The sequence below is a fragment of the Zea mays genome, chromosome 1, assembly GCF_902167145.1.
Source record: "Zea mays cultivar B73 chromosome 1, Zm-B73-REFERENCE-NAM-5.0, whole genome shotgun sequence".
Lineage (NCBI taxonomy): Eukaryota > Viridiplantae > Streptophyta > Magnoliopsida > Poales > Poaceae > Zea > Zea mays.
In genome coordinates, this window is record NC_050096.1 from 195,698,769 (window position 1) to 195,707,178 (window position 8,410).

The following is an 8,410-nucleotide window of genomic DNA, read 5'->3' on the forward strand; positions in this document are numbered from 1 at the left end:
TCATGAATAGCATCAACATTAATGTCTCTACATCTAGTGCAAATAGAAACATGCTCAACGATAGATGTAGAGGGTTTGTAAGATTTTAGTTCAACAATCTTAGCATGTAAAATATCATTTTCACTTCTAAGATTGGAAATGGAAGCATTGCAAACATCTAAATCCTTAGCCTTGGCAATCAAGTTTTCATTTTCATTTCTAAGGCTAGCAAGAGAATCATTCAATTTTTTAATCCTAGCAAGCAAATTAGCATTATCATCTCTAAGATTGGAAATTGAATCATCACATACATTTGAATCAACCTTAGCTATTAGACTAGCATTCTCATTTCTAAGGTTGACAATAGTATCATGGCAAGTGCTTAACTCACTAGATAGTTTTTCACATTTTTCTACTTCTAGAGCGTAAGCATTTTTAACCTTAACATGCTTCTTATTTTCCTTAATTAGGAAGTCCTCTTGGGTGTCCAAGAGTTCATCCTTCTCATGAATTGCACTAATTAATTCATTTAATTTTTCTTTTTGTTGCATGTTTAGGTTGGCAAAAAGGGTGCGCAAGTTATCCTCCTCATTTTCACTAGAATTATCTTCATCACTAGAGGAAGCATATTTAGTGGAGGATCTTGATTTTACCTTCTTCCTTTTGTCGTCCTTTGCCATGAGGCACTTGTGGCCGACGTTGGGGAAGAGGAGTCCTTTGGTGATGGCGATGTTGGCGGCGTCCTCGTCGGAGGAGCTCTCGTCGGAGTCCCACTCGCGGCAAACATGGGCATCGCCGCCCTTCTTCTTTTGGTACCTCTTCTTTTCTCTCCTCTTTCCCTTCTTGTCGTCGCCCCTGTCATTGTCACTAGATAGTGGACATCTTGCAATAAAATGACCGGGCTTACCACACTTGTAGCAAACTTTCTTGGAGCGGGGCTTGTAATCCTTCCCCCTCCTTTGCTTGAGGATTTGGCGGAAGCTCTTGATGATGAGCGTCATTTCCTCGTTGTCGAGCTTGGAGGCGTCGATGGGTATTTTACTTGATGTAGATTCCTCCTTCTTCTCCTCCATCGCCTTGAATGCGACCGGTTGTGCTTCGGGCGTGGAGGGGCCATCGTGTTCGATAATTTTCTTTGAGCCTTTGACCATCAACTCAAAGCTCACAAAGTTTCCTATTACTTCCTCGGGAGACATTAGTGTATATCTAGGATTACCACGAATTAATTGAACTTGCGTAGGGTTAAGAAAAATGAGTGATCTAAGAATAACCTTAACCATTTCATGGTCATCCCATTTTTTGCTCCCGAGGTTGCGCACTTGGTTTACCAAGGTCTTGAGTCGGTTGTACATTTCTTATGGCTCCTCCCCTTGGCGAAGCCGAAAGCGACCGAGCTCCCCCTCAATCATGTCCCGCTTGGTGATCTTGGTCACCTCGTCTCCTTCGTGTGTGGTCTTGAGCACGTCCCAAACTTCTTTTGCGCTCTTCAACCCTTGCACCTTATTATACTCCTCTCGACTTAAAGAGGCGAGGAGTATAGTTGTGGCTTGGGAGTTGAAGTGATGGATTTGTTCGACCTCCTCCGAGTAGTAATCCTTTTCTCCCTTCTTTGGTACCTTCACTCCATACTCAACAATATCCCATATGCTTTTGTGGAGTGAGGTTAGGTGATGCCTCATTTTATCACTCCACATAGAATAATCTTCACCTTCAAACATAGGTGGTTTGCCTAATGGAACGGAAATAATGGAGTGCGTCTAGAAATGCGAGGATAGCGAAGGGGCATCTTACTATACTTCTTGCGCTCATGGCGCTTTGAAGTAGTGGAGGCCGATTCTGAGCCGGAGGTGCAGGGTGACGAAGAGTCGGTCTCATAGTAGACCACCTTCTTCATCTTCTTCTTCTTCTTCTTGTTACCCATCTGATGGGACTTGATGGAGGAAGAGGATTCCTCCTTGTGCTTGTGGGCGGACTCCCTTGAGTGTGTTCTTCCCGAGCTTGCGGACTTGTCGCCGGTCCCGAGATCCCTCTTGGCGGATGCTCCCGACATCACTTCGAGCGGTTAGGCTCTAATGAAGCACCGGGCTTTGATACCAATTGAAAGTCGCCTAGAGGGGGGGTGAATAGGGCGAATCTGAAATTTATAAACTTAAGCACAACTACAAGTCGGGTTAGCGTTAGAAATATAAACGAGTCCGAGAGAGAGGGCGAAAAACAAATCGTAAGCAAATAAAGCGTGAGACACAAAGATTTGTTTTATCGAGGTTCGGTTCTTGCAAACCTACTCCCCGTTGAGGTGGTCACAAAGACCGAGTCTCTTTCAACCCTTTCCCTCTCTCAAACGGTCACTTAGACCGAGTTGAAAGTCGCCTAGAGGGGGGGGTGAATATGGCGAAACTGAAATTTACAAAGTTAATCACAACTACAAGCCGGGTTAGCGTTAGAAATATAATTGAGTCCGCGAGAGAGGGTGGAAAACAAATCGCAAGCAAATAAGAAGTGTGACACGCAGATTTGTTTTACCGAGGTTCGGTTCTCGCAAACCTACTCCCCATTGAGGAGGCCACAAAGGCCGGGTCTTTTTCAACCCCTTCCCTCTCTCAAACGGTCCCTCGGACCGAGTGAGCTTTCTCTTCTCAAATCAGCCAGGAACAAAACTTCCCCGCAAGGACCACCACACAATTGGTGTCTCTTGCCTCGGTTACAAGTGAGTTTTGATCACAAGAAAAGAATGAGAAAGAAGAAAGCAATCCAAGCGCAAGAGCTCAAAAGAACACGACAAATCACTCTCACTAGTCACTAATGCTTTTGTGGAATTGGGAGAGGATTTGATCACTTGGTTGTGTCTTGTATTGAATGCCTAGCTCTTGTTAAGTGGTTGGAAGTTGGAAAACTTGGATGACTTGAATGTGGGGTGGTTGGGGGTATTTATAACCCCAACCACCAAACTAGCCGTTTGGTGGAGGTTGTCTGTCGCATGGTGCACCGGACAGTCCGGTGCACACCGGACAATGTCCGGTGCGCCAGCCACGTCACCAGGCCGTTGGGTTCCGACCGTTGGAGCTCTGACTTCTGGGCCCGCCTGGATGTCCGGTGGCACACCGGACATGTACTGTAGAGTGTCCGGTGCGCCACTTCGCGCGTGCCTGACTTCTGCGCGCTCTGGCGCGCATTTAATGCTGTAGCAGGTGACCGTTGGCGCCGAATAGCCGTTGCTCCGCTGGCTCACCGGACAGTCCGATGTACACCGGACATGTCCGGTGAATTATAGCGGAGCGAATTCCCGAAGCTGGCGAGTTCCAGAGTCGCTCTTCCCTGAGGCACTGGACATTGTCCGGTGTACACCGGACAGTCCGGTGAATTATAGTGGAGCGCCTCTGGATTTTCCCGAAGGTGAAGAGTTCAGCGTGAAGTCCCCTGGTGCACCGGACACTGTCCGGTGCGCCACCGGACAGTCCGGTGCGCCAGACCAGGGCACACTTCGGTTATCCCTTGTTCTCTTTGTTGAACTCATTTTTTGGTCTTTTTATTGGCTAAGTGTGAACCTTTGGCATCTGTATAACTTATACACTAGAGCAAACTAGTTAGTTCAATTATTTGTGTTGGGCAATTCAACCACCAAAATTAATTAGGAAAATAGGTGTAAGCCTAATTCCCTTTCAATCTCCCCCTTTTTGGTGATTGATGCCAACACAAACCAAAGCAAATATGGAAGTGCATAATTGAACTAGTTTACATAATGTAAGTGCAAAGGTTACTTGGAATTGAGCCAATATAAATACTTATAAGATATGCATGGATTGTTTCTTTAATTTTTGACATTTTGGACCACGCTTGCACCACATGTTTTGTTTTTGCAAATTCTTTTGTAAATCCTTTTCAAGGTTCTTTTGCAAATAGCCAAAGGTAAATGAATAAGATTTTGCGAAGCATTTTCAAGATTTGAAATTTTCTCCCCTTGTTTCAAATGCTTTTCCTTTGACTAAAACAAAACTCCCCCTCAATGAAATTCTCCTCTTATTGTTCAAGAGGGTTTTGATATATCATTTTTGAAATACTACTTTCTCCCCCTTTGGAACATAATAGGATACCAATTTGAAATTTCCAATTGAAAATCATTTTAAAATTAGGTGGTGGTGCGGTCCTTTTGCTTTGGGCTCATGCTCTCTCCCCCTTTGGCATGAATCACCAAAAACGGAATCATTAGAGCCCTTAGAATTACTTTCTCCCCCTTTAGTCATAAATAAATGAGTGAAGATTATACCAAAGACGGAGTCCTTTTCTCCCCCAAAGATGAAGAGTTGCTTGGAGTGACGGCGAAGGATGAGTTACGGAGTGGAAGCCTTTGTCTTCGCCGAAGACTCCAATTCCCTTTCAATATACCTATGACTTGGTTTGAAATAGACTTAAAGAGACATTAGTCATAGCATATGAAAGAGACATGATCAAAGGTATATTAATGAGCTATGTGTGCAAATCAACAAAAGAAGTTCCTAGAATCAAGAATATTTAGCTCATGCCTAAGTTTGTTAAAAGTTTGTTCATCAAGAGGCTTGGTAAAGATATCGGCTAATTGATCTTTAGTATTAATGTATGAAATCTCAATATCTCCCTTTTGTTGGTGATCCCTTAAAAAGTGATACCGAATGGCTATGTGCTTAGTGCGGCTATGCTCAACGGGATTATCCGCCATGCGGATTGCACTCTCATTATCACATAGGAGAGGAACTTTGGTTAATTTGTAACCGAAGTCCCTAAGGGTTTGCCTCATCCAAAGTAGTTGCGCGCAACAATGGCCTGCGGCAATGTACTCGGCCTCGGCGGTAGAAAGAGCTACGAAATTTTGCTTCTTTGAAGCCCAAGACACCAAGGATCTTCCCAAGAACTGGCAAGTCCCCGATGTGCTCTTTCTATTGATTTTACACCCCGCCCAATCGGCATCCGAATATCCAATTAAATCAAAAGTGGATCCCCTAGGATACCAAAGCCCAAACTTAGGAGTATAGACTAAATATCTCAAGATTCGTTTTTACGGCCGTAAGGTAAGCTTCCTTAGGGTCGGCTTGAAATCTTGCACACATGCATACAGAAAGCATAATATCCGGTCGAGATGCACATAAGTAGAGTAAAGAACCTATCATCGACCGGTATACCTTTTGATCCACGAATTTACCTTCCGTGTCGAGGTCGAGATACCCATTGGTTCACATGGGTGTCTTGATGGGCTTGGCATCCTTCATTCCAAACTTTCTTAGGATATCTTGAGTATACTTCGTTTGGCTAATGAAGGTGCCCTCTTTGAGTTGCTTCACTTGAAATCCTAAGAAGTACTTCAACTCCCCCATCATTGACATCTCGAATTTCTATGTCATGATCCTACTAAATTCTTCACATGTAGACTCGTTAGTAGACCCAAATATAATATCATCAACATAAATTTGGCATATGAACAAGTCATTTTCAAGAGTTTTAGTGAATAAAGTAGGATCGGCCTTTCCGACTTTGAAGCCATTATCTATAAGGAAATCTCTAAGGCATTCATACCATACTCTTGGGGCTTGCTTTAGCCCATAAAGCGCCTTAGAGAGTTTATAAACATGGTTAGGGTACTCACTATCTTCAAAGCCGGGAGGTTGCTCAACATAGACCTCTTCCTTGATTGGTCCATTGAGGAAGGCACTCTTCACGTCCATTTGATAAAGCTTGAAGCCATGGTAAGTAGCATATGCCAATAATATACGAATTGACTCAAGCCTAGCTACGGGTGCATAGGTTTCACCGAAATCCAAACCTTCGACTTGGGAGTATCCCTTGGCCACAAGTCGAGCTTTGTTCTTTGTCACCACACCATGCTCATCTTGCTTGTTGCGGAAAACCCACTTGGTTCCTACAACATTTTGATTAGGGATGGCAGCGGGTCGGGTTGTGTTCGGGTATAATAATACCCGACCCGGTATCATACCCGACCCTTGTACAAATATCCATACCCACCAAGCCAATCGGGTAAACAAATGGACCCGTACCCGTGCCCACCGGGTACCCGTCGGGTATCGGGTATCCGGTGGATATACTGCTGCAAATATAAATCTGCATGTAAATTGATCTGCTACTGAGTACCTGAGGGTCTGAGGGGCAGCGTTGATCTGCTGGTCGGCGTTGATCTGTTGGTCGTTGAGGAAGATGGACATGTGCCGCTGTCCGATTGCACGAGAAGCGCCACCGCCTGGTGCTTGGCTGCGCCGGCGTGTTGCGGAACCCCAGGGACCAGGGCACGAAAGGATCTGTACGCCGCTATCTGCGGTGAAGCCGTCGCCTTGCGTGAGCGGCGTGCGACAGGAGGAACGATAAGGGGAGTGGGGGCCGACGGCGGCGTCGGGATGCTGGGGCGGGCGGGCGGGCGGGCGGCCGACTGCGCAGTAGCGGCAGCGCACTCGGGCGGGAGCGGGGCAGCAGGCGAGCAGCTCTGCGGCTGGTCACTGGCAGCTGCCTGTGAGCCTGTCTGGCTGTTGCTTGTCGTAGGGAGTCAGGGTTAGCCGGTTAGGGTTAGGAGAATAGGAATAGGACGGCCCAATAGCGAGTCCACTGCCTTAGGCTTTTTTGCTTTGCTTCATGGGCCGAAAACACAACATGTGAAATTGTGAATTAATATTTCGGGTATCCAGTGGATACCCATGGGTAAAATATACTATCCGTACCCTACCCGACGTATTTCGGGTACCCGACCCGACAGGATCCACGGGTGAGTTTTCCAACCCGTATCCATATCCATCGGGTACGAAACCCGTGGGTATCCATACCCACGGGTCCAATTGCCATCCCTAATTTTGATTAGGACGTGGAACCAAATGCCATACCTCGTTCCGAGTGAAGTTGTTGAGCTCCTCTTGCATTGCCACCACCCAATCCAAATCTTGTAGTGCTTCCTCTACCCTGTGTGGCTCAATAGAGGAAACAAAAGAGTAATGCTCACAAAAATGTGCAACACGAGATCTAGTGGTTACCCCCTTATGAATGTCGCCGAGGATGGTGTCGTCGGGGTGATCTCGTTGGATTGCTTGGTGGACTCTTGGGTGTGGCGATCTTTGTTCTTCATCCTCCTTGTCTTGATCATTTGCATCTCCCCCTTGATTATTATCGTCATCTTGAGGTGGCTCATTTGCTTGATCTTCTACTTCATCAACTTGAGCTTCATCCTCATTTTGATTCGGTGGAGATGCTTGCGTGGAGGAGGATGGTTGATCTTGTGCATTTGGAGGCTCTTCGGATTCCGTAGGACACACATCCCCAATGGACATGTTCCTTAGCGCGATGCATGGAGCCTCTTCATCACCTATCTCATCACGATCAACTTGCTCTACTTGAGAGCCGTTAGTCTCATCAAACACAACGTCACAAGAAACTTCAACTTGTCCAGAGGACTTGTTAAAGACTCTATATGCCCTTGTGTTTGAGTCATATCCTAGTAAAAAGCCTTCTACAGTCTTAGGAGCAAATTTAGATTTTCTACCTCTTTTAACAAGTATAAAGCATTTGCTACCAAAGACTCTAAAATATGAAATATTGGCCTTTTTACCGGTTAGGAGTTCGTATGATGTCTTCTTGAGGATTCGATGTAGATATAACCGGTTGATGGCGTAGCAGGCGGTGTTAACCGCCTCGGCCCAAAACCGATCTGATGTCTTGTACTCATCAAGCATGGTTGTAGCCATGTCCAATAGAGTTCTATTCTTCCTCTCCACTACACCATTTTGTTGTGGGGTGTAGGGAGAAGAGAACTCATGCTTGATGCCCTCCTCCTCAAGGAAGCCTTCAATTTGAGAGTTCTTGAACTCCGTCCCGTTGTCGCTTCTAATTTTCTTGATCCTTAAGCCAAACTCGTTTTGAGCTCGTCTCAAGAATCACTTTAAAGTTTCTTGGGTGTGAGATTTTTCCTGCAAAAAGAATACCCAAGTGAAGCGAGAGTAATCATCCACAATAACTAGACAGTACTTACTCCCGCCGATGCTTATGTAAGCTATCGGGCCGAATAGATCCATGTGTAGGAGCTCCAGTGGCCTGTCAGTCGTCATGATGTTCTTGTGTGGATGGTGAGCACCGACTTGCTTCCCTGCTTGGCATGCGCTACAAACCCTGTCTTTCTCAAAATGAACATTGGTTAATCCTAAAATGTGCTCTCCCTTTAGAAGCTTATGAAGATTCTTCATCCCGACATGTGCTAGTCGGCGATGCCAGAGCCAGCCCATGTTAGTCTTAGCAATTAAGCAAGTGTCGAGTTCAGCTCTATCAAAATTCACTAAGTATAGCTGACCCTCTAACACTCCCTTAAATGCTATTGAATCATCACTTCTTCTAAAGACAGTGACACCTACATCAGTGAATAAACAGTTGTAGCCCATTTTGCATAATTGAGAAACGGAAAGCAAATTGCAAT